The 26,499-nt window shown below is 56.1% G+C and overlaps 1 protein-coding gene across 5 annotated transcripts in view; it reads left to right on the plus strand.

The window, feature by feature from the left end:
• Positions 1–26,499, plus strand: part of ZFYVE28 (zinc finger FYVE-type containing 28) — a 114,904-nt gene that overhangs the window by 21,184 nt on the left and 67,221 nt on the right. The window contains exon 1 of one of the 5 annotated variants that reach the window (XM_067036821.1): positions 8,809–9,318. The exons of 3 other annotated variants lie outside the window; for them this stretch is intronic. The gene's annotated coding sequence lies outside the window, so the exon portion shown is untranslated. Of the gene's footprint in view, positions 1–8,808; positions 9,319–26,499 lie in introns of those variants that run through there. One more of the 5 variants, XM_067036822.1, reaches the window with a different exon arrangement.

The raw sequence follows: 26,499 nt of genomic DNA on the forward strand, positions 1-26,499 counted from the left end.
CCCAGCACCTCCCCCCCGGCGTGTAGGACCCTGCTCTCCGGGTTTGCGTCCTGTCTCACTGGCTGCTCCTCCCCTCGCGGGTCAGGCAAGCCGTGAACGTCCAGCCATCAGCCCTCAGTGCCCGACCTCACTCACACAAGTATCTCCAGCCCTGATCTCGGCTGCCCACTCAGCACCTCCGTCGCACCTCCTGGCAATGAGGCTGCTCCCTGCCGGCCCGTCCTCTCCCCATCCTCCCCATCTCTGCTCACGCGGGGCTCAGGCCTGAGTCTCCTGGTTTCTCACCGTCTCTCCCCGCCAGCAGCAGACCCGGTAGGCATGCCCTGCAGCATTTCATAGCAGCGTTATTCCAAGTGGCCATCGCTGAACGGATGGATGGCAAGATGTGGTAGGTACTGTATGACTCAGCCTTAACCAGGAAGGGAATTCTGACACCGGCTACAGCATGGGTGAACCTCGAGGACAATGTGCTGAGGACCTCGGCGGCCCAACACAAAGGGACAAACACTGTATGATTCCACTTACACGAGGTACTGAGAGCAGCCTAATTCCTTGAGACAGAAAGGAGAAGGGCGGTTGCCAGGGGTAGGGAGGAGAGGGGATGGAGAGTTCCTGTGTGACGGGGACAGAGTTTCAGTTTTGCAAGCAAAAAGTTCTGGAGATGGATGGTGGTGATGGCTGTAGAGGACTGTGAATGTACTTGACGCCACAGAACTGTATGCTTAAAAGTGGTTAAAATGCAGATTTTATCTCAGTGTGTATGTTACTGCAGTTTAATTTAATTTTTTTTCTTTTTGGCCATGCCGTGCGGCATGTGGGATCTTAATTCCCCGATCAGGGATCGAACCTATGCCCCCTGTAGTGGAAGCGTGAAGTCTTAACCGCTGGACCACCGTGGAAGTCCCTGTTACTGCAGTTTAAAATAATAAGTAATAAAAAAGCATTTCTGGGAGATGAGCCCCTCCCCGTCCTGCTGCAGCCCCACGGGGCTCTGTGCTGCTCCTTAACCACGCCCCTCCTCGGGGTCCCCTCTGCCAGGACGGCTCCTCCTCATCGGGTTGCCCTTTCGATTCCACCTTATTGGAGATGCCTGTTTTCTGTCTAATCTGGTGGTTCTCCGCCGGGGGTGATTTTGACCCTTAGGGGACATTTGGTGCTGTTTGGAAACGTTTCTGGTTGTCACTACTGGGAGGGGGACGTTCTGCTGGCCTCCAGGGGGTGCCGCTCAGCATCCTGCAGTGCGCTGGACGCCCCCCCCCCACGGGGTGTCACCGGCTCTCATCTAAGGGGCCCCTGCCCTCCCTGCTGCACACCTTTCCCGTGTCCTGCTACCTGTTCCCCGCACCTCTGGCCACGATGTGATGTGTGTGTTCCCGCGAGGGGACGGCACTGTAGCATTGGGTCTGGCCTGGCGCTCTTGGTGACCTTGGCTGTGGAAGAGCTGGGGTGGGGGATGAACCTCAGGAAGGCCCTGCTTCCTGCCTCTGAGTCTAGGACAGGGCGTCCAGCACAGGGCGAGCCGCCACCCCGGTGGAGCTCTGGGCGTGGGTGTGAATTGCCCCCTGGGCCAATCCCGCCGGGGGCCTGGGAGGGGAGGCTACTCAGCCCGAGAGTAGATCAAGCGGTTAAGAGAAAGGCTGCCTTTTGCGTTTTTGGGTTTTTTTTTTGCGGTACGCAGGCCTCTCACCGCTGTGGCCCCTCCCGTTGCGGAGCACAGGCTCCGGACGCGCAGGCTCAGCGGCCACGGCTCATGGGCCCAGCGGCTCCGCGCCACGTGGGATCTTCCCGGACCGGGGCACGAACCCGTGACCCCTGCATCAGCAGGCGGACTCTCAACCACTGTGCCACCAGGGAAGCCCTGCCTTTTGCGTTGTCATCTGCTCTTGGAACATAAGCAATGTAATTAAGTCGTTTCCATGAAATGTTAAGTGTGTAGTCTAGATTTTAGACGACTCTTCTTAGTCCTCTGAAATCTAGACGAAAGGAAGCAGCGGGCCTGAGCTGTAGCTCTTTCCCAGGAGTGTGTGACTTATCATTCACTCTGTGAAAGTAACTGTGATGGGTCTCTGAGGGCCAGAGGCTGGCGTGGCTCCGCCGGGGTCGGGAACACAGGAGCTGTGGGACATTTCAGGCGGATTAGAGGCGTGAATGATTCCCTTGGATACACGTCTCTTCAGCCCTTGGACAAAAGGGGCTTCACACCAGGGGGCTCCGCTGTGGCCACGTTGTTCCTTTCCATTTCTAGGAGAGAAGGTGGGCCCTTCTCCAGCTGGACGAGGTTGGATTCTGAATGGGAAGGTCGGAGAGGTCAGGAGGCTGGCCTTGCCCTTGGCACCGAAGAGGTTCCCAGTCTTCATTGACCAGTGCCCGCCTGCTGGCACCTCGGCTGGTGTCAGAGCCGGGACACCCAATGTGTGACCGTCCCCGTGACTGCAGATCCCGTGTGCCGCCGTCCAGACACCGGGCCGCTCTGCGTGTGGACCGCGGGCTGGAAGGACTCGCCTTTGTTAGAAAGACGGTGTCGTTACGTCGAGGACCCCCGGTGCACGAGCTGGAGCCCCCGTGAGCTGCGCGCAGGTCTGACCTGCTCAGGCGGTCGACCACGCTGTGAGGAGAAGCCCAGCACCGGGGGGTCCTGGGGCCACGAGTTACGTCCGCAGCCACTCACCCCGTTCAGCTGCCCCGCGGAGCCACCCTCCGCCTGGGGTGTTGGACACGGTGGTCCTGGGACCTGAGACTCGGTTGCTGGGCGTGAACCGGGGCGACCCAGAAATGCCACAGAGGAAGCGGGGTCTCTAGAAGCTGGGGAAGGCAAGGAGACATTCTCTCCCAGACCCTCCAGAAGGAGCAGCCCTTCGGACCCCTTGCGTTTAGCCCACTGAGCCCCAAGCTGGGATGCTGCCCTCCAGAATCATCGGTAAGATGCTACGCTCTGTCGTCCTAAGCCAATGAGTTTGTGGACCGGTTAGAGCAGCTGCAAGACACGGATCGCTGCGTCCCGGGGCTGTGCCCACCCGGCCGGGGCACTCTGCTTACCAGGCGGAACCCAGAGGAGTCCGCGTGGCTGAGGACCCTGGGTGCAGACTGCACACGTGGGGCCGTGGTGGGGCCGTGCACGGAAGGGCACGGCGCACAGGATGTGACAGATCAAAAGCCAGTCCCCAAATGTCACACACGCGTGACGTCCTTTTTATAGAGTTAAGAACAACCAAAAATACATCTCAGGACAACGTACGGCAACAACAAGCTGTGTTAAAGGGGCCCCGCGAGTCAGCAGCCGGGCGCAGGTAGCTTTGTGGGGAGGCCGGGCGACGGGGCTGCGGAACCGGCGGGTTTCTACCTGCGTGCCGGGCGTCGGGCTCCTGGGTGCCTCCTGCACGATTCGAAGTAACTACTGCGCTGCTTACCTCTTGGGCGTAGTTGAGAGCGAGCCCATCTCTGGGGCCTGTGTGGCCCGTGGCTTGCCTCCTTCTGGAGAATCCCAGCCCGGGAGCGTCACACAGCGTTGCCAGGAGCATTCTGTGCGGGACAGCGCGGGCTTGGTCGGACGGTCTGTGCCAACGAGGGGAGGGCGTGTTCTGGGTGCAGAGGGCGAGGTGAACCGGGGGCCTGTTTCTGCAGCAGGGCTGTGAGATCTGAGTGCCCGCCCTCGGCCCCCGGCGCCGCGCCGTCTCCCCGGACTCTGAGCGGGAACCCATCCACTCCTGTGGTCGGGAAGACGCCTTTGGTGGCGAGAAGGACAGACTTTGGTCCTTTTAGGGCAAGCTTTGCAATTTTGCTTCCTTCCAGGATAGGAGCAAAAGACCCCATCTGTTTTGCCTGGGTCTGGAAAGGGACAAAGCCTTTTCTTTTCCGGAACAGCAGGGTCGATTCTTCGCCGCATTTCTGGAAATTCCTCACGGCTGAGGGTGTGTGCCAGGCTCATTAGTCCCCTCTGCGGTGTCGGTGTCGGTGTCGCGGTGTCGGCTCAGCGGCAGGTAGGGAGGAGGGGGTGGGAGGGTGACAGAGGAATTAGGAGAGCAGGATGTTCCCTTTGATAACGTTTGCTTTGAGTTCCGTGAGGAATTAAGCGGAGGGAAGGAAGGTTATAAAGGGTGCATTGTGTGCGGTAAAATGGAGTTGTATTTAAGTGGCCCCGTAAGGTGAAGGGTCAGTCAGACGCCGGGTGTAGTCCTCTTAGCAGCCCTAATTTACTTTCATTCACCGGAAAGGATAAATCTATCCAGACTGGCTGGTAAACACTGGCTTTGAACAACCTCTTGCCCAAATGACACACACGATAAGCCTGATGAAGAAAAAACAATAGGAACTTAATGCACTTTTTTTGAGAGTCCTGCCTGTTTTATACATGTCAGCCATTTTTAACAGTCATTTGTCTCCAGCATAGGAGATACTCAGGCATTAGATTCTAGGCCCGGCCAGAAGGCAGTCGCTGGGTCCTGGTCGCTCAGGGGAGAAGCTAGAGGTCTGCGGCGCTCGAGCTGGCGCGTGCGGCGCGGGGCCAGCCTGGCTGCGGGTGAGGGCGTCTCCCTATAGGATGCACTGTGCCCAGGTGCTGCTTTTTACCCTCAAGGCGGTCCTTTTTTTTTTTCTTTTTTTTTAAATTACGGTGAAATACAGGTAGCATAAAATCACCCATTTTAAAGCGAACGACTCGGTGGCATTTCTCGTTCCTTCACGGTGCCGTGCCGCCACCACCTCTGTCTCATTCTGGAACCTTGCCGTCACGCCAAGCAGACCCCGTGCCCACCACCCCTCCCCTCTGCACTCCTGCCCCCGCAGACAGCCGTCTGCTGCCGTGGAAGGTGCACGCGGAGCTGCTCTCAGTGATTCAATTCGGTTTTGTGATGACTCATCGCCAGCAGCCTATTTAAAACGGTGAAGGTGCACGCGCTGGGGCCTGCGGCATCACGTGCTGCTCTGTGACCTGGACCCGGCCTCTGCGCCTCAGCTTCCTGTCCTCCGGACGATGCAGGCTGGCATCTTGTTCAGGGCTGTGGAGAGAGGAGGGGGGGCGGTGCTTACGGAGCAGGATGGAGCCCTGCCCACCGCAGGGGCGGCCAGTTCAGCGGGAGGGCTATGGCTGAGATGTGGACAAACCTACACTGTTAGGTGCCCAGCCCGACAGCGTCAAGACATAACCTGAAGCCAGGACTTTTCTTGGCTGGAGAGCGGAGTCACAGGGGGTTGGTAGCCTGGTTCGAAGAACGGCCCCCTAAGCTTCCCGGTCCCAGACCCCCAGGATATGGCGGGTTTCACGCCCTCGATCGTGTGTATGGCTTTGAGTGTGGCTCACGGACCTCAAGGCGGGGGGGTATCGGGCAGGCCTGGGCTGGTCTCGGCAGCCCTCGAAGTAGGACTTTCTCTGGCTGGTGGCCGGACAGGGACTCAGATGGGGGTTCCACCCGCTGTTGCCGCCTCCGTGATGGAGGGGCCGGGGCCACATGCCAAGGATGTGGGCGCCCAGGAGCGGGGAGGCAGCCAGCAAGGATACGGAGCCTGGATCAGCCAGACCCCGAGGAGCTGGGGCGCCTATTCTTCCCAAGGCAGAGGCTTAGTCAGGCCGACGTCGGGGTTCCAGCCCGGAGAGCCCCTGGGTAGAACGCATTGCTGGCCTGGCTGTCTGATCACACAGCTGGGGGCTGTGGTTCTGAGCTGCTGAGCTTGGGCTACCTTGTTTGCAGCCCAGCAAACTGACACTGGGGCCACAGGGGAACTGAGCTCCCGAGGAGACCAGCCCCCAGGGAGACGCAGGCCTCTCTCCTAAGCTCCTGGGCGGCTGCAGCCTCTTCCTGGGCTCGTGGCTGCGTCGCGCCCACCTCTGCCTGTATTCGCGGGGCCTCCTCTGCTGCCTCTCTCGGGACGCTGGTCACTGGATTTAGGCCCCCCCACCGGGGGCCTGAGAATGCAGGATCTCATCACTGGATCCTTAACCTAATTACATCTGCAAGGACCCTTTTGCCAATACGGTCACATTTGTAGGTTACGGGTGGACCCGTCCAGGGGGCCGCCACTCAGCCCGTTGCAACACCACCGTGGGGCGGGGAGAGGGGGGTCTGCTGTGCACGGCAGGGTGCACATCTGAGGCTGGAGGGGCAGAGGGGCTGGGTGTCCCAGTGCACGGCCTGCGGCGCTCCGTGGGGGTGTCTCAGTGCCCTCTCCGTGTGGGCTCGGCTGCTTTGTCACTCTGGCTCAGTTGCTGGGGCCCCCTGCACAACAGAGGTGTCCTGAGGGGCTTCCGGCTGCAGTCACGCCCCGAGAAAGATGGAGGACCCAGATGGGGGAGGTGTGTTTGCGCCGGGGCTGCCGGCGCCCGGCGTCCCCTGAGTGTTGCAGGGGGCAGCCCGCAGCTGCTTCTGGGTCATGGGAGACCGTGGGAATCTAGCGGGCTGAGGCTCCCCGTGGCGCTGGACGCCGAGGCCAGGGCAAGGCCAGGCAGTGAGTCTGCAGGCACCCAGCACAGGGAGCCTCAGGTTGGCTGGCCGCACGCCGCACGATGTTGCCCCCGACCTGGCGGCCTGGCGTGAGACCCAGCGGACCCTGGGCGCTCCAGAGCCGTGGAGGCCAGAACGCCCTCCGGTAGGCGTGTGGGCAGCCCCCCGCCTGCTGGCCTGGCTGGGCGTGGGTGAGAGTGGGGGCCGGCTCTGGCCACTGGGGCTGCGGGGCGCGGGCGCCACGCTCTGCGGGAGGGGACAGTGCTGGTGGCGGGAGATAATGGGGACCCCCAAGGAGGGATTCGTGGGCTCCTGGTTCCTCCCTGCAAGAGCGAGACTGTAGAAAGGGAAGCAGCACGGCTCCCCGAGGGGGCCTGGGGCCCTCGCTCTGTGGCCGCTTCCTTTGTTCTCCGCTCATATTTTCCCAGGATAAGTCCCTTTCCTAAGTTTCAAATTGGAAACCCTAAGCTCCCTGCTCCCACCGGGGTGAACCCTCTGGCCGGACGGGGTGGGGTGTCTGGGCTCCCCCCGCGTTGGCCCCCCGGGAAGCCGAGCCCTGAGACCTTCACTGCAGCGCGTCAGCATCCTGGCACATCTCAGCAGCGGCGGCATTTGGTTTCCGAAGGGAGTTCCTTCCTCCAAAGCCTTTCTCTCAATAAACTCCGATGGTCCCGTGAGCGGAGGGCCAGCGTTGGCGTGACGCCTCCCGGGGACGCCCTGGGCTGTCCCTCCTGCCTCTTGTGTTGCGGTGTGGCGACAGGGCGGGGATGGGGAAGGAGATTTCCAAGCAGGTGTGGGAGCTGTCCGTTGGCAGGCAAGTCCTTGGCTCTTCCTTTGTCTCTGGGATTGAATCCCGTGGGCTGACTGTGCTCGGGGTCAGTGTTACTAGGAGTGACCTTGAGAAGCTAATTGGGAAAGGGACGTTTTGAAAGCCTTCGGTTTGCCTCTGCCGAGGGGATCCATGTCTAATGTCATAATTGCCAGTTTACATGCGTCTCGACGTCTTAACTTACGCTCAGGCTTTGGAGAGAATTTACGGGAGCCGCACTGTCAGGTAAATTGCGGGAGGCCTGCAGTGAGGACGGGGGCCCCCAGGCGGGTCAGCGGGTGCCGGTGGGAGCGGCGGGTGCCGTGTCCTTCAGGGGTCCCATCCTCGCTGCGCCCGGGGCGGCCTCGCGGCCGTCAGCTCACACGGCAGCGGAGCTGCGCGCGGGCGGTGGGTGTCCAAGGGGCCTCTCTCCTGTGGGCATGTCGGTCCTGCTGACGCCAACACCCCAGTTCTGTTCCTGGGCAGCTCTGAGGCCGAGGTGAATGGGGAGCCGGGTGACCCCGACATGACAGCCTGCCGTGAGGGACACTCACAGAGCCGTTCCCGTTGTAGCAGATGTGGGAACTGTCAGCCCAAGGGGGGGGGGGTCCTGGCCCCGGTGCTTCGCTGTGTGGGGTTCTTTGAGGATGGCCGGCCTACCCTGACCAAGACCCTCACGGGTGCTCCCAGGGTGCTAGTAGACCCCTCCCCAGTGGGCCTGGGGTAGACCCAGGGGACAAGCAGAGGGGGGGCCAGAGAAGGGCTCATCCCGGGGCGGGGGTTGGACCCAGAGGGGGAGGTGGAAGGGGAGGGGTGGGGGAGGGGGGAGGGGTGGGGGAGGGGAGGGGGAGGGGAGGGGGGAGGGGAGGGGGGAGGGGAGGGGGAGGGGGAAGGGAGGGGGAGGAGGGAGGGGGGAGGAGCCACAGGGGACGGGAGGAGGGGAGAGCAGAAGCGGGGCTGAGGGGCAGGCTCGGAGGAGGCCAAGCCAGGAAGACCCGGGGAAAGAACTGGGGGCAGCCCTGGGGGGAGGGGGGAGGGGAGGTGTGTGCTGAGGTGGGGTGCAGCGCTGTGGGGAGGTGAGCCCCACCCCCAGCAAGGATGTACAGATGCTGGGCTGCGGCTGCTTCATCCTGGCTTGGCTCTTCCTCTGCCCGGTTGCCGGTAGCCGTCCAGCCCTCCCGGCTCTGTGCCGCAGGTCCCAGGGGATGGCTGGTGGCCTCAGCTCCGCTGTGTCTGTCCCGAGACTCTGAGGCTCCCTCTGGCTCGTGGTCCCCACGGTTTCTGTTGAGACCAGACTGGACTCTGGGGGCTGCGCGGGGAGGCGAGATGGGTCCCTGCCAGCTCCTTAAAGGAAAATAAATGCTAGGAAGGTTAAACGTTTTCCTGTAGGAAGGAAACCATGAAGACGCGGGGAGTGCAGACAGATGTGTCTGTATCCTGCAGTAAGGAAGGCCTGGGAAGGGTGGCATTAGGCGCGGGAGGCGGAGGTGGCTGCGGAAGTGAGATTCAGCAACTTAAGGACTAAAACATCCCCCCGTGGAGAAGACTACCATCGAGTCAAAAGAGGGGAGTGTTGGTGATGAAAGGGCAGGCAGCTTGTGGCTCTGGTAACAAACAAAAGCGATCGCAGCGCCTCCCACCCACGGGGACAGCCGCTGTCAAAGAACAGGAGACAGCGAGCGTTGGCGAGGACGCGGAGCCCCGCGCACCGCGGGTGGGAACGGACGGTGGTGCGGCCCCTGCGGAAAACAGTGGGGAGGTTCCTTAAAAAACTACAAATAGAGCTACCATAGGATCCAGCAAGTTGATTTCTGGCGTATATTCTAAAGAACTGACAGCCGGGCCTTAAAGGGACGTTTGTAGACCCACGTTCACAGCAGTGAAGACGTAGAAGCCACCTGGGCGTCCACCGATGGATGAATGTGGTCCATCCACGTGACGGAATATTATTCAGACTTAAAAGGAAGGACATTCTGATACCTGCTGGAACATGGATGAACTCTGAAGGTATTATTAAGCTGAGTGACATGAGCCAGTCATGAAAAGACAAATTCTGCGTGATTCCACTTATATGAGGTACTTAGTTAAATTTATAGAGACAGACAGTAGACTGGTGGTTGCTGGAGGCTGAGGGGAGGGGGAATGTGGAGTTACCTGCTTAATAGGTGTAGAGCGTCCGTTTTACAGGAAGAGAAGAGCTACGGGGGTGGGTGGTGGTGATGGCTGCACAAAATGTGAATATGCACTTCATCCCACCGAGCTGCACACTTAAAATGGTTGAGACGGTAAATTTTGTTGTCTGTGTTTTAACGCAATAAAATGCACACCGAATGATAAAACAAAACCAAAGCAAAATCTTACCGCAAATCACCTAGAGGAAGAGAATTGCTCCAGGGAAGTATGGAGACAAGGGACACAGCGCCCATGAGGGTTGGTGAGCGTGGCACACCAAGCTGGAATGTAACCCGGGGGCAGTTGGGCGGTGAGGCCCGTATGGTGGCCCGGCTCCACCGTCCTCGGTCTGCGGCTTGCATTTCCTGAACCACGGTGACTGCCGAGGGCCAGCCATCACATCTGCACTCCAGCCTACGGGGAGGAGGAGAGAGGAAGGCAGGCTTGCTCTCCCTGCTTATAACCCATTGGCCAGAGCCTACATCTCAAGGTGGGAAATGCTGTGTTTCTTCCAGGGCCCCATGTGAGCCTCTGAAGATTGCAGGGCTTTGCTCCCACGGGAGGAAGAGTGGAAGGAAGGTTATGGGGCAAGTGTAGCCTCTGTCATAGACACAAGCAGGCAGGTAGTACACGGTAGTGATGACGGGGTAGTGACGACGGGGCGCAGGTCAACCTCGCCAACGCTCGGGCGATCACAGAGTCACAGCAGCCTTGTGTCCTGTCGGTGACTGTGTGGGTCCCGGGCCGTGTCCTCTGACCCCTTCTCAGCCCGCCCCTGCCCAGCCATGCGTCCGGGTGCGGACGCTGACCCGCATCACCTGTGTTTCTCAGGCTCCCGGCTTGGTGGGCTCCCACCCGGCTTCAGCCAGCGGGAGGCTCTGGCGGGACACGGGCTGGTGGGGAGGGTACGTGTGCCCCTGTCTGGGTTCCACCTCCGGCCAAAGCTGCTGTGGTTCCTGCCACCGCTCCAGCCCCCATCCCCTCCCCAGGCTTCCTCTAGCGACCGCCCCCCCCGCCCCCTGAGCTGTCCCTCCAGCCTGGCCGGCGGCCGGTCCCCACTGACTCCTCAGCTCTGTCATGCCCTCTAGTTCCCTGCACCAAAGCCCCTCTGTTCCAGGTCCTCTCGGGACCCTGCCTGACACAAGCGCTAACACCAGGGCTACCTGCCGTGGGGAGACGGGCCCTGCTCAGCCCTGCAAACCCCACGTTTGGAACAATTAAAATGCATCCCCTTTTGTCTCATAACTCTGTACCAGAACGTACTCTCGTGCCCGTGTGGAAGGACACGTACCAGGTTGTTCAATGCAGTTTTGTTCACGAGGGCGAAACACCGGCACAGCCTTCCCTTGGAAAGCCCGTTAGTGGTGAGGTTGGAAGCTCAATTCGGCTGCTTCCACTGCAGGGGGCCCGGGTTTGATCCCTGGTCGGGGAGCTCAGATCCTGCAAGACACACGGCATAGGCAAAAAAAAAAGAAATGCATTTCTTATAGAACTTTACCGTGAAACGATCGTTCACCAGGCTTTGTCTCATGTTTATGTTGTTTTCTCAGTTGTACACTAATACTTATCACAATGATGACTCCGTCTGGAAGAAACTTTTAACACTCAGAGCCTCGCAGGCACAGGAGATTCTTTTAAAAATTGTAAATCCAATTCATATAATATCGAACAATTGAGATCAAATATTGAAATATTGATGGGTGGAGCTTCCCTGGTGGCGCAGTGGTTAAGAATCCGCCTGCCAGTTCAGGGGACACGGGTTCGAACCCTGGTCCGGGAAGATCCCACATGCCGCGGAGCAACTAAGCCCGGGCGCCACAACTACTGAGCCTGCGCTCTAGAGCCCACGAGCCACAACTAATGAGCCCGAGTGCCACAGCTGCTGAAGCCCGCGCGCCTAGAGCCTGTGCTCCGCAACAGGAGAAGCCACCGCAATGAGAAGCCCGTGCACCGCAGCGAAGAGTAGCCCCTGCTCGCCGCCGCTAGAGAAAGCCCGCGTGCAGCAACAGAGACCCAATGCAGCCAAAAATAAAATAAATTTTATAAATAAATAAATAAATAAATATTGACGGGTGATCAATAAAAGACTTTGAAGCATAACAATATAGTCCCTGAGGATACGTCACACGAGGAAGTGGGGTGGAACCTTGAATTTAGGGAGGCGGAGGGGCCGTTCCTCGCGCAGTGCCCTGTCTGTCTGCTGACCGGGGCAGTTAAGTCAGAGCTGTTTGGAGGCCGGGAGTGGTGGGCTCATTTTATTGCTAAATGTCAGCAGTTACACTGTGCTGGCAACCCCTGCCTCTGGACTCAGAAACTGTAGCTGCAGTTTTAGCTGTCGGCTTGTTTTTTCCTGACTCTCTTGAGAGGAGAGACCTTCAAGTTTGAGGCCCTGGGATGGGGGGCACCTGCCCCTTGTAGCTCCTCCTGTCTGGACAGAACCTGGGGTTCTGAGATTATCTTTTTTTTTTTTTTTTTTTTTGCGGTACGCGGGCCTCTCACTGTCGTGGCCTCTCCCGTCGCGGAGCACAGGCTCCGGACGCGCAGGCTCAGCGGCCACGGCTCACGGGCCCAGCCGCTCCGCGGCACGTGGGATCCTCCCGGACCGGGGCTCGAACCTGCGTCCCCCGCATCGGCAGGCGGACTCTCAACCACTGCGCCACCGGGGAAGCCCCTGAGATTATCTTTGTTTGTTGGGCGAGGCCACTACAGTCCCAGTGTGGCTATGCTGTGATCTTTGAGGGTCCTGCCTCTCCCTGGAATTCTCCCCGCACCTGCACAGCTGCCCACTCTGCGCGTAGATCTTCAGCGGGGCTGTGCACCTCTGGGTCTCAGCTACCCTGAGCTGCTCCCTGTCCGTGGGGCCAGCCCTCACCCAGCCCCTCGTCCTCGTGGGACCAGCTCAGCAGCCTCCCGGCGTGGGCCACATCTTGCCAAGCAAGTGGGGCAGCTGGGCTGGCCGTCTTCCCAGTGGCTCACCGGGACATCCCCTGCCCCTGGAGGAAAAGCCCTCTGCTCAGAGCACCCCTGCACCGGCCGCCTCCCTCGTGGGGGCCCAGGATGGGGTGGGTCCCTGCACCGGCCCCCTCCCTCGAGGGTGGACCAGGCGATCTGACTTGGCTCAGCTCGTTGAATAATCAGGATTGATTGTGCTCTTGGGGGACCGAAAGGCTGGGCGTAGAGCCTGCGGCTCCGAAAGGCGGTTGTCTGGCGGGTCCCAGGACGCAGCGCTGAGTGAAGGAGTGCAGCGGGGGTGGGAAGGGGCTGTGGGAGCTTTGCCGGGCCTCGGCTGGACCTGCGCGTTCAGCTAAACGTTTCCTGAGCTCCCGCCGCGTGCCTGGCCCCGAGACGGGGGCGGCCCGGCCTTCTCGGACCTCGCCATGAGCTGGGCAGAGAGCCGTGCCGCAGGCAGTCCTGGGGAGAGCACAGAGGAACACGGCTGGGGCCTCCCGAGGACGTACACGGGCCCGGGGGTCGGCGGCTGCCCTAAGGTGGACGTGGAGAGATGGAGCCTCAGTGGAACAGAGAGGCTCCAGGGAGCGTCTCAGAGGAATCGGGACAGGAAAGGGGGAGAAAGGAAGGTGGAAACAGTATTTGAAGAACTTATGGCTGAGGATTTCCCCCCAATGAAGAGAGTCCACAGTCCTCAGATCTCAGTCCTAGACCGTGAGCTCCAGGTGGGATAAATAAAAATAGATCCAACTGAGATGTGTGGGAAAACTGCAGAACATCGAGGTAGAGAGGAAACCTTAGAAGTTAAGAGGAAAGACAGTGTAGCTCCAGAGACAGGGAAAGTCGGGTGGACTCTCTCAACGACCCCAAGTGCCCCAGGACGTAGGGAGGAAGAGCCTCAGTGCAGAGAGGGCGACGGCGGCCCGGCTTTCACGCTGATGAACCCCTGCGAAGGGCGGGTTTCGCCTTCCATGGACCCTCCTGGTAAGACTCATCATCGTCGATGTGTGTCGGCAAGAGGAAAAGAGAAGTCGGGGTTCTCCCTCAGCAGAAGGGACAGCAGAAGCGGCCGCGAGGATGGAAACGGGCAGAGTGTTGACAAGTGCCATCAGGTGTTGATGGTTTGACAACACGTGTGTCTAAAACAGAGGTGACAGTAAAGCTCTGGAAGCAGTGTGAGCTCCGGGCACGAGCACGTGTGAATTGTAAAATGTCTAGTATCCACATTAAAAGACATAGTAAAAAAGAAACAGGAGAGGAGGACTTCCCTGGCGGTCCAGTGGTTGGGACTTCGCCTTCCGGTGCAGGGGGTGTGGGTTTGATCCCTGGTGGGGAAGCTGGGATCCCGGGTGCCTCCCTGCCAAGAACCAAAACACAAACAACAGAAGCAATGCTGTAACTGCTTCAATAAAAACTTTAAAAATGGTCCACATCAAAAAAAAAAAAAAATCTTTAAGAAAAACAGGTGAGATTAACTGTAATAATATATTTGTATTTAATCAGCTAGATTTTAAATATTATGCTTTCAGCATATAATCAACATGCAGACTTGGGGACCCGGTACCTTCACGCCTCAGGCTTTGATGTCAGAGTGTTTCTCGCGCTGAAACCTCTCAATTCCGACCGCCCCTTTCCAGAGGGTCGCCAGCCCCGGGGGCAGTGGCTGCTGCCGTGGAAGAGGAGCCCGGACGGCAGGACCAGAGGGAGGCGTCCGGGCTGTCCGTGGGCTGCCCTTGAGCCTGGGGGCGTGCTGGCCTCGGCCTGTGACAGCAGGTGATGGGGGCACAGGCGTTATTCAAACCTCGTGGATTTCCAGGCAGATCTGAAGGTCTAGTGTTGGGGCGGCCGCCGTGCCCCCCGCCTGGGGTGGCGTCTCAGCCCACGGGGGGGATTCGTTCCCCAGACTTCATCTGGGGCCCGGGGGTTGGGCATTGGCTCTCCGGCTCGGGGGAGAGTCGGGTGGGTCCCTTGGGAGGGGGCCCTGGGGTGCTCCCTCAAGGTCAGCCAGGGTGGCCGGGCCTTGTTGGAACTTAACCCTCCGTTTGATGCCAAGTTGCTTGAAATGAGTAGGAACGACTCGATTCTAACATTTTCCTGTAAAATCAGCGCTTGGGGACGAGAAGAGAAAGCCACCTTCCTGGAGGCTTTGGAAAGAGGCCGGGACAAACCCCTCCTCGTGCTTTGCCACCGCGGCAGCGAGGGCAGGGGCCGCGTGCCAGGGGCCTGGCGTGGATGGCAGTGCCGGGGAGAGGCCACCCGGCAGACAGCTCGCGACACACGCGCTTTGTGGATGAATACCGGTCATCTGAGCTCATGTTCATGTCGTTTGAATTGGCGTTTTCGTAAGCAATAGAGAAAGACAAAGGTTCCCGAGGAGAATGCCGTTCTGGAAAACCAGAATCTCCCGTGGGAAGAGTTGGGCCCCGTCCTCGGCCACCCTCCCACCTGAAGCCTGGCCGGCTCAGCAGGTGCCTCAGAGCCCCACGTGTTCGGTGCACGTGGCCGTCGGCTCCCGACTGTTCCTGAGACCCTTGACAGAAGGGGGGGGTCAAGAGCCTGCCGGGATGTGAGTACAGCCGCTGCGTCTGCCGCCGGGGTGTATGTGGGTATATTGAAATTTCAGGTCTGTGCATAGATACTTTGGGCGTCTTTCCTCCTGAGCATACAGAGAGTTACTTTAAAACACAGGTTTCTGACAGATGTCCGTTCCTGTCTCAGCTCCTAAAAAATTAGAAGGCTCTTCTTTTTCGATAGATCTTTGCATCAGTTCTGGCTCTTTCTGTGTAATTGCACTCCGGTTATCCCTGTGGCTTTTTCTAAACTGGAGGGGCTGAACTACGAACAAGACGGGCCACATGTGACCGCATATATCGTAATCGTAGGGTGAAAACACTGCCTTCGCTCTTGACGACCTGTGGGCAGGAGGGGCCCATCACAGCCTTGTCAGAATCGCTGCCAGTTTTTAGGATGAATCGAATACATTAGTGTTTTTGAGGGGTTCTGTAAGGAACATGAATTTCTTTCTTTTTTTAAAAAAATAATTTATTTATTTATTTATTTGGTTGCACCGGGTCTTAGTTGCGGCATGTGGGCTCCTTAGTTGCAGCAGGCGGGCTCCTCAGTTGCGGCTCACAGGCTCCTTTAGTTGCAGCACACCGACTTCTTAGTTGTGGCACACGAACTTTTTAAATTGTGACATACGTGTGGGATCTAGTTCCCTGACCAGGGATCGAACCTGGGCCCCCTGCATTGGGAGTGCAGAGTCCTAACCACTGCGCCACCGGGGAAACCCCAGGAATGTGAATTTCTGCCAAGACATATGCATTTGCATTTACCACTGTGTGGGTTTGAGAACCTCTGGTCGGGGTCTGGGGTGATAAGAATTAATTATGTTCAGTTCCAGGAGGTATTTGTTTTCCTCTTTATGTATTTCAGAGCTTCTGTACTTTTTACAATCAAAAATAATATTTAGGGCTTCCCTGGTGGCGCAGCGGTTGAGAGTCCACCTGCCGATGCGGGGGACACGGGTTCGTGCCCCTGTCCGGGAGGATCCCACATGCCGCGGAGCGGCTGGGCCCGTGAGCCGTGGCCGCTGTGACTGTGCGTCCGGAGGCTGTGCTCTGCAACGGGAGAGGCCACGACAGTGAGAGGCCCGTGTACCGCAAAAAAAATAAATAAATAAAAAATAAAAAAATAATAATATTTAAAAATCATTTTGTGGGCTTCCCTTGTGGTGCAGTGGTTGAGAATCTGCCTGCCAATTCAGGGAACACGGGTTCAAGCCCTGGTCCCAGAGATCCCACATGCCGCAGAGCAACTAAGCCCGTGCACCACAACTAGTGAGCCCACGTGCCACAACTACTGAAGCCCATGCGCCTAGAGCCCGTGCTCTGCAACAAGAGAAGCCACCGCAGTGAGAAGCCCACACACCGCAATGAATAGTAGCCCCCGCTCGCCGCAACTAGAGAGAAGCCCGTGCGCAGCAACAAAGACCCAACAGCCAAAAATAAAAATAAATAAATTTATTTAAAAAAAATCATTTTGGGTTTAATACACTCTATCAAGGCATGTCATTCCTTAGAAGGTTGGAGCCTGAGTTTAAGTGGAATTTTCTAGTTCACCTTTTTTTAAAAGTTAAATTAAATTAAATTAATTTATTATTTTTGGCTGTGTTGGGTCTTCGTTGCTGCGTGTGGGCTTGCGGTGAGCGGGGCCTACTCCTTGTTGCAGTGCGTGGGCTTCTCATTGCCATGGCTTCTCTTGTTGGGAGCACAGGCTCTAGGCGCACAGGCTCAGTAGTTGTGGCTCACAGGCTTTAGAGCACAGGCTCAGTAGTTGCGGCGCACAGGCTTAGTTGCTCCGCGGCATGTGGGATCTTCCTGGACCAGGGCTTGAACCTGTGTTCCCTGCCTTAGCAGGCAGATTCTTAACCACTGCGCCACCAGGGAAGCCCTACCTTTCTTTTTTTTTTAACTTTTTATTTTATATTGGAGCATAGTTGACTAACAATGTTGTGTTAGTTTCAGGTGTACAGCAAAGTGCTTCAGTTATACGTATACGTGTATCGATTCTCTTTCAAATTCTTTTCCCACTTAGTTTTTACATAACATTGAGCAGAGTTCCCTGTGCTATTTGTTGGTTATCTATTTTAAATATAGAAGCGTGTACATGTTAATCCCAAACTCCCTAACTATCCCTTCCCCCCCGCCCCCCCATAACCATAAGTTCCTTCTCTAAGTCTGTTTCTGTTTTGTAAATAAGTTCATTTGTATCATTTCTTTTTAGATTCCTCATATGAAAATTTCTCTGTCTGACTTACTTCACTCAGTATGACAATCTCTAGGTCTATCCACGTTGCTGCAAATGGCATTCTTTTTCATGGCCGAGTAGTATTCCACTGTATATATGTACCACATCTTCTTTATCCATTCCTCTGTCGATGGACGTTTAGGTTGCTTCCATGTCCTGGCTATTGTAAACAGTGCTGCAGTGAACATTGGGGTGTCTGTACCTTTTAGAATTAGAGTTTTCTCCTTATATATGCCCAGGAGTGGGATTGCAGGATCACATGGTAGCTCTGTTTTTAGTTCTAGTTCACCTCTTGGTAATCGGAGAATGCTGCTGCCTATCAGCCATCCTAGCCAGAGCCTCCGGTCTCTGCTGGGGGGCTTGTCTGGGGGAGGCACTAACCTGGGGGGAGCCCTGAGTGTTGGCCCGGAGGTGAGGCTCGATGCTGCACTCGGGGGGCCAGGGAAGCCTGGGACAGGCGACCTTCGGGCAGAGCCCTGAATGGAGGACGTGAGGGCAGAGGCCTGGAGGCTGAGGAAGGTGGGCCCAGCGGGGGGAGTGGGCCCCGGGCTGCAGGCAGGGGTCGGGGGGGAAAGGGGACCAGCGTTGGCTCCAGCCAGAGCAGGAGGGTGGTGCCTGCCGAGTGATGACAGGAGGGTGGCTGGGGGGGGGCGGGGGTGCTGTGTGGGCAGCGCACTGAAGACACAGCCCCTCGGGCTTGCTTGGGGAGGGGCAGCCGTTTGGGCACGAGAGGAGGTCACAGGGCAGTGGGCCTTCCTCTGCCAGCCCTGCTGCTGCTTCTTTCTAATTGAAGTATAGTTGATGTACAATATTATATACATCACAGGGGCACAACACAGTGATTCACATGTTTTCTAGGTTATATTCCATTTATAGTTATTGTAAAATATTGGCTGTATTCCCCGTGATGTACAATATATCCTTGTAGCTTATTTTGTACATAATAGTTTGTGCCTCTTAATCCCCTACCCTTATCTTGTCTCTCCCCACTTCCCTCTGCCCCCTGGTGACCACTAGATTGTTCTCTGTATCTGTGAGTCTGTTTCTTTTTTGTTATACTCACTAGTTTGTTTTCATTTTTTTGATTCCACATATAAGCGATATCATGCAGTATTTGTCTTTCTCTGTCTGAGTTATTTCACTTAGCATAATACCCTGCAAGTCCATCCATGTCGCTGCAAATGGCAAGATTTCATTCTTTTTTGTGGCTGAATAATATTCCATTTTATGTCTATTTCACATCTTCTGTATCTATTCCTCTGTCAATGGTTGCTTCCGAATCTTGGCCATGGTAAATAATACTGCTATGAACATTGGGGTGCATGTATCTTTTCAAATTAGTGTGTTTTCATTTTTTTTGGATATATACCCAGGAGTGGAATTGCTGGATCATAGGAGAGTTCTAGTTTTCGTTTTTTGAGGACCTTCCATACTGTTTTCCACAGTGATTGTACCAATTTACACTCCCACCAACAGTATACGAGGGTTCCCTTTTCTCCACACCCTCTCCAGCATTTGTTATTTGTGTTCTTTTTGGTAATAGTCATTCTGACAGGTGTGAGGTGACATTTCGTTGTGGTTTTGATTTGCATTTCCCTGATGGTTAGCGATGTTGAGCATCTTTTCACGTGCCTCTTGGCCATCTGCATTTCCTCTTTGGAAAAATGTCTATTCAGGTCTTCGGCCCATTTTTTGATTGGGTTGTTTGTTTTTTTGGTGTTGAGTTGTATGAGCTGTTTATATATTTTGTATATTAACCCCTTATCTGTCATGTCATTTGCAAATATTTTCTCCCATTGAGTAGGTTGTCTTTTCATTTTGTTGACGGTTTCCTTTGCTGTGCAAAAGCTTTTAAGTTTAATTAGGTCCCATTTGTTTCCTTTTGCCTTTGGCCAGCTCTTGTTATAACCAGACACCATCAAGGCTATCCTTCCCAGTCTGAGATCTCTGTGCTTTGGAGGGCTCTTTTGGTTCCTCTTGGTCACGAAAACACGCGACAGCAAACGAAACAGTCGTGTTCTGTTCTGACAGGACACGTGGCCTTTTTCCTGGGCTTCCTTCTCTGCATAGGCAGCGTCCCACCAAGGACAGGCCTCACCTCAGAGCCCCCCCCCTTAGGCGCCCCCAGGCTTCTGCTTCAGGTGACCAAAGGGTCGTGTGTGGTTTTGTGCCCTGCTGTCCCCCTGCCCGAGTGGGCTGCGGGCTGGGGTCTGTGGTCGCTGGGTTCCCGTGCTGCTGCCCAGCCCTGGGCAACCTCCTGCTCTGGACCATGCCAGGACATCCTCAGCCGCTGGCCCGGCAGCCCCACCTGTGTCCCTGTCACTGAGCAGGCCTGGCTCCTGGCTCCTCACCCCGAGGGACGGGCAGGGGCTGACAGCTGCTGCGTCGAGGACCAGCCTCCTGGCACAGCCTTCCCGAGTGGCCATCAGCAGCTCGAGTGCAGCTCCATCCCATTTCCACGTGGGCCCTGAAAGGCGGTGACAGCTGCCTGTCTCCCTGCCCAGTCCTGCCCCCTGTGCCTTGGTGGTCGGCCCGCGGTGGGCTTGGGCCACGGGCAGGGACCTGCCAGCGCACCCCCAGGGACGTTCCAGGCATAACTGCCACAGGGGTTGGCCCTCTTCCTCCCAGAGCTGGGGGCGTCCCCGGCAGAGGGGTGGCAAGAGCACAGGGGCAGTGGGTGGGTGACCTCTGGCCACATTGTCACGTCCTCTCCCTGGGCCTCCTGGGTTCACCCTGACTCTGACCCTGGGCATTCTCGCTGACCCCAGGCTGGACCCCCAGCCCCTCACTGAGATGGTGCCTGTCACCATCACCAGAGGTGACTGGCCTGTCACCTCTGTCCCCAGGCAACCCCTGATCTGTATTCTGTCATTAGGTATAGATTGCATTTTCCAGAATTGTGTGTAAATGGAACCAGTCTATCTGGGTCTGGCTTCCAGTCAACCTAAATATTTTGAGACTCATCCATATTGTAGGGTGTCAGTAGCTCACTCCTTTGTATTGCTGAGGCGTGTTCCACCGTGGGGACGGACTGCAGCTTATCTGTCCATCGCACGTAGCGGACGTGTGGGTTGTTCCTAGGTTCTGACTGTTACAGATAAAGCTGCTCCGAACATTCGTGCACAGGTCTCTGTGTGGACGGGGGCTTTCACTTCTCTTGGGACAGCTGGGTGTAGAACGGCTGGTTCATATGGTCAGTTACTGTCTAACTTTTTGAGAAAACTGCCAAACTGTTTTCCAGAGGTGGGACCCCTTTGCATCGCTACCAGCTGCACAAGGTTCTGGCTGCTCTGCACCCTTGCCAGCACTTGGTATGCTCAGGTTCTACACTTCGGCCATGCTGGCGGGTGTGAGGTGAGAGGTCACTGCCGCGCCGGCGGGTGTGAGGTGAGAGGTCACTGCCGCGCCGGCGGGTGTGAGGTGAGAGGTCACTGCGGCCTGAATGTGCACTTGCCTGACGACCACGTGGCGAGCGTCTTTTCGTGTAGGTCTTCTTCAGTTGTGTCTGTTGAAATCTTTTGCCCATTTTAAAATCTAGTTGTCTTCTGACTGAAGTGTAACCGTTCTTCTGTATCTCCGGTGTAAGGCCTCTGAAATAGACGTGTTTGACAAATATTGTCTCCAAGTCTGTGGCTTGACTTTTCATGTCCTTAACAGAGCAAACTTTTGAATGTTGGTGAAGTCCAGTTTATCTGTTTGTTTGTTTGTTTGAATAGTTCATGCTCTTTGTGAACTTTTTTTTTTTTCTTCTTTTGTTTTTTATTTTTAATTTTTTTTTTTTTTTTTGCGGTACGCGGGCCTCTCACTGCTGTGGCCTCTCCCGTTGCGGAGCACAGGCTCCGGATGCGCAGGCTCAGCGGCCATGGCTCACGGGCCCGGCCGCTCCGCAGCATGTGGGATCTTCCCGGACCGGGGCACAAACCCGCGTCCCCTGCATCGGCAAGCGGACTCTCAACCACTGCGCCACCAGGGAAGCCCTGTGAACTATTTAAGAAACCTTTGCCAAGCCTAACGTCACTACGATTTTTCTGTTTGGGGGTGGATGGTTGTGTGTGTGTGACGGGCAGGGCTTGACGATTTTGCTGCACACGGCTGTCCAGTTTTTCCAGCGCTTTTTGTTGAAAGGATTCTTCTTCTCCATCGCATTTCTTTGGTACTCCTGTCAAAAATCAGTTGGCCGTGTATGTGTGGGTTTATTTCTGGACTCTCCATTCTGTGGCACCCCCAGGCACGCTAACAGCCTAGACCATCCCTCTCGCTACCCACGCGCCCACTTGGGTGGGCACTGACTGCGGGCTGGTTCTAAACACGGGAACCCCACGTGCAGCGCTCACGCCATTGGGAGGGTGTAACCAGGTAATGAGAAGAGGAGACGCCGCCTTGCGACGCTAGGTCTGTGCCCTTGAGGAAGAACGTTCCAAGCTCAGAAGGAGAAGGGGGCTCTTCTTTGGGTAACCGTTCTGGTCTGGACGGCCCTGTTTGCCCTTCCTCCCCGACTTGGGCCACCTTCTCACCTGAGCCCTCAGGTGGCCCCCTGTGGACACAGGCTGAGGGCGTGTCCCGGATGCTCTACCCTGCCTGCCTCCCAGATGGCCCAGCACTTAGGACCTGCCCTGCCCGGGCCCCCACTTCAGCCCAAACCTTCAGGAGGTGGCCGCTGACTGGGGGGGGGGCCAGCCTGTCTGCAGGCTCCCGCCTCTCCCCACCTCGAGGGAGTCGGGCTGGGCACACGGCGGGGGTGGGGCGCCCAGAGCGGGAGCCCACGGGCCGTTCAGCTTTCGCCACTGTTGCGGATTCACGTGAAGAGTTTTACCGATTTGTCCAGTATCGTATTGCCGAAGGGAGTCTTTTCATTTTGTGTGGTGTGTGGTTTTGCCCTGACCTGAGAACCTGCATCTGAATTGTTTCGCCGCAGACCCTGTGTGTCTCTGAGCAGACAGCCAGTTGTTTCTCTTCTGCCATATATGTCAGGACATCCGCCTGTATTTTTTCCTCTAAAAATGCATAAAAACCAAACGCGGGCTCTTGCTGGACTGTATCGCAGATAATTTTTATCCTCTGGGGAAACGGCACATTGGTGAGAACAGGTGTTCTGTTAGGATGGCTATTTTTAAACAGTGAGAGCTCATTGTCTCTGATCCGTGCTTTTAGTGAGGAGCAGCCTGTGAGTCAAGTGCTTCTGAGTTTTATTTGATAATCTCAGCAGCAAGCACAATAAAAAGGAGAATTTGCTAAGGCAGCTCGGCGTGGGCCCCGGCGAGTCTGCGAGCGGACTGGACGGCCTGGAGCCGGCTGGGCCCACGGGTCCAGGGGCCCCGCTGCCCTCTCCCTGCCATCACCCCCTTCCCCACGCCCTTTTCCCCACTCCACACCCCAGTCCAGGCCCCTGCCCCTTCTCTCTGCTCCAGGTCGCCCCCGCTGCTTCTCCCATAGGGAGCGGGATCCCAGACCTGACGGGTTTGAACACGAAGACCCAGACTCCAAATCGGCGTTGCGGACACTCCCCCCCGTGTTGTGTCCCACGCCAAGACCCCGTCGCCTTCCCTGTGCGGCGCTTTGGTGGAGAGTGGGCACCGTGTCCTCTCGTGGGACCATCCGGAACCCTCCGCGTGACACAGGAAGGTCGGCGGTACCGACACCAGCCCTGCACGGACACAGGCCAGGACGCGGTGCCCACCCTGCTTCCGCGGGGCCATCAGGGGGAGGCCGTCAGAGTCAAGGGCGGGGCAGGGGGACAGCGGCCAAGGGAAGCGAGCGGTGCCGTGGGCAGGCATGGCCCACGGGGCCCACGGTTGCAGCACCGGGACGGACAGAGGCAGGATCCGGATCACGCCCTCCCTCTGCGCGAGCCGTTTGCCGGGCCCCGCCCGCAGCCCTCGGGACTCGGCCAGCGGCATTCGGGCCGGGACCGCCTCTGTCCTGCAGGCGTGTCCCCTGCAGTGACGGAAGGCTTGTGCGAAGACAGCGTCCAGAACATGGGGTGAGGCTTGTTCTCGGAGGCACCAGGAGGCGAGCGGGGAAACCCGCGGCCCGCTCGTGTGACCCAGGGCGCGTGAACCCGACTCCCTGTCTGCGGCCTGGGACACCGGGCAAGCTCTGCAGGACCCAGAATCGTGGTCAGTTTCACCTCCGTGTGTCCGTAGGGCCTTGGGCGGAGCTGCTGCCTAGGGCAAGTTCACACAGTAAGTGGACAGAAGCTGGAGAAAGAAGAAGGACTTCCCAGGCCCCCCAAAACGACCGGGACACGGTGATCCCCTCTCCTGCCTGCTTGTGCACCTGCTAGTCCGGGTGGGGGGCAGGGAGGCTGCGTCCCTTTCTCGTGGCTCCTGTGACCACAGAGTAGGTGGCTGAGAACAACAGGAATGAATTCTTTCACGGCTCGGGAGACCACAGTCTGCAAGCGAGGTGTTGGCGGGGCTGGTTTCTTCCGGAAGCTCTGAGAGAGAGTCTGGCCCTTGTCTCCTCCAGGTTCTGGGGCCTCCAGGCGTTCCTTGGCCTGTAGACGCGTCACTCGGATCTCTGCCCGGTTCTCCCATGGCCTCTCCTCTGTGTGTACGTCCCCTTCCCGTGTAAGGACACTTGTCGTAGGAGGTGGGGCCACCCGGGTAATCCAGGAGGCTCTCATGCCAAGACCCTTACCTTCCTTCCATCGGCAAAGACCCGTTTTCCAAAGAAGGTCGCCTTCACGGGTTCCGCGTGGGCTTTTGAGGGCCACCTGTCCCACCTGCTACAGGTGAGTGGGCAACACCTCGGGGGGCCCGGCGCAGGTGATGGGGAGGCCCTCGGCCTTGTCCCAAGGCCTCTCCGTACAGCACGTTGGGTCCCGATCCTGGCGAAGCTGCCGCGCTGCACGGTCCACACCTGCCCACGGCTTTGGTGAGGTCGTGTGGTCCCTCCAGACAGAAGGCCCAGGGTAGGCCGTGCGTTTGTCTACGGGGCTGTGGAAGAGGAGATCCGGTCGGACCCGAGAGCGCCTCGGCAACTTCGCTCGCGTGTGGAAAGATGGCGGGAGCAAAGGAGACTTACAGACGGCCGAATGGCAGCTCACAGAAGGAGACGCAAGTCCGGATGACACGGCACTTCACACCCACCGGGACGGCCGGAATCAGAAAGCCAGACGGCAACAAGCGGTGGCGGGGGGGACGTGGGGAGATCGGACCCGCACGGCTGTTGTCACGGCATCGGTTTCACTGAGATGTAATTGACATGCAGCGCCGCGTAAGGTTCAGGTGTGCAGCGTCGCGAGACGGTCATCGCGGCGAGTTTAGTGAACATCCGTCTTCTCATACAGATACAACATGAAAGAAATCGACGAAACTTCTTCCCTGCGATGAGAACTCTTAGGACTTTCTTAACGTTCACATATAACAAACACACAGCAGTGTTAACTATATTTATCACGTCGTACATCCCATCCCTTTATCTTCTTTATCTTACGATGGGAAGCTTGTACCTTTTGACCCCCTTCGTCCAATCCCCCCTCCCCACGCCGTCCCGCTTCTGTAGCCACAAATCTGATCTTTTTTTCTATGAGTTTGTTTGTTTTTGAAGTGTCACTGACCTACAACACTATGTTAGCTCCTGTTACGCAGCACAGAGATTTGACCTTCCAAAATGATCACAGGGATAAGTCTAACTGTGATCCGCCACCGTACAAAGATATCACATAGGTCATGGCCGTGTTCCCCACACGGCACATCTCATTCCCGGGGCTCATTTATTTTGCAGCTGTAAAGCTTGTCCCTCTTAATCTCCCTCACCTGCTTCTCTCCTCCCCTCCTCCCCTTCCCCTCTGGAAACCACCTGTCTGTTTTCTGTGTCTATAACTGTTTCTGTTTTGTTATGTTTGTTCATTTGTTCTGTTTTTTAGATCCCGCACGCAAGTGAAATCATACCGTACTTGTCTTTCTCTGTCTGACTTGCTTCACAAAGCATTATACCCTCTAGGCCCATCCATGTTGTCTCAAATGGCAAGATTTCATTCTTTTTTTATGGCTGAGTAATATTCCATTGTGTCTATGTACCACGTCTTCTTTACCATTCATCTATGGATGGGCTCTTAGGTTGGTTCCATATCTTGGCTGTTGTAAATAATGATGCAGTGAACACAGAGGTGCAGATATCTTTTTAGATTAGTGTTTGCATATTCTTCAGATAAATACCCAGAGGTGGGATTGCTGCATCATATGGCAGTTTTATTCTTAAGTTTTCGAGGAACCTCCATACTGTTCTCCACAGTGGCTGCACCAATGTACATTCCCACCAACAGGGCACAAAGGTTCCCTTTTCTCCACACCCTCGCCAACTCTTGTTATTTGTGTACTTTTTGATGATAACCATTCTGACAGGTGTGAGGTGATCGCTCATTGAGGTTTTGATTTGCATTTCTCTGATGATTAGTGACGTTGAGCATCCTTCCATGTGCCTGTTGGCCACCTGTATGTCTTCTTTGGAAAAATGTCTATTCAGATCCTCTGCCCATTTTCTGAGTTGTTTGGTTTTTGATGTTGAGTTGTATGAGTCCTTTGTGTACTTTGGATATTAACCCCTTATCAGATATGTCACTTGCAAATACCTTCCCTCATTCAGTAAGTAGCCTTTTCATTTTGTTAATAATTTCCTTCACTGTACAGACACATTTTAGCTTGATGCAGTCCCATTTGTTTATATTTACTTTTCTTTCCCTTGCCTGAGGAGACAAATCCAAATAAATATTTGGATATTTGACCAATGCCAAAGAGCACAGTGCCTAGGTTTTCTTTTAGAAGTCTTATGGTTTCAGGTCTTACATTTAAGTCTCTAATCCATTTTGAATTTATTTCTATAGATGGTATGAGAGAGCAGTCCCGTTTGACTCTTGCACGTAGCTATCCAGTTTTTCCCAGCACCATTTATCGAAGAGGCTGTCTTTCCCCCACTGTATATTCTTGCCTCCCTTGTTGTAGATGTATTGCCCATATAAGTTTAGGTTCATTTCTGGGTTCTCTGTTATGTTCCATTGATCTGTGGGCCTGTTGTGCCAATATCATACTCTTTTGATCACTATAACTTTACAGTATAGTTTGAAATCAGGGAGTGTGATACCTCTAGCTTTGTTCTTCTTTCTCAAGATTGTTTTGGCTATTCAGGGTCTTTTGTGTTTCCATACAAATTTTAGAATTATTTGTTCTAGTTCTGTGAAAAACACCATTGGTATTTTGATAGGGATTGCATTGAATCTGTAGATTGCCTTGGGTAGTAAGGTCACTTTAACAGTATTAATTCTTTCAATGCATGAACACGGTATATCTTTCCATCTGTTTGTACCATCTTCAGTTTCTCTCATCA

The sequence above is a fragment of the Kogia breviceps genome, chromosome 6, assembly GCF_026419965.1.
Source record: "Kogia breviceps isolate mKogBre1 chromosome 6, mKogBre1 haplotype 1, whole genome shotgun sequence".
Classification (NCBI taxonomy): Eukaryota; Metazoa; Chordata; class Mammalia; order Artiodactyla; family Physeteridae; genus Kogia; species Kogia breviceps.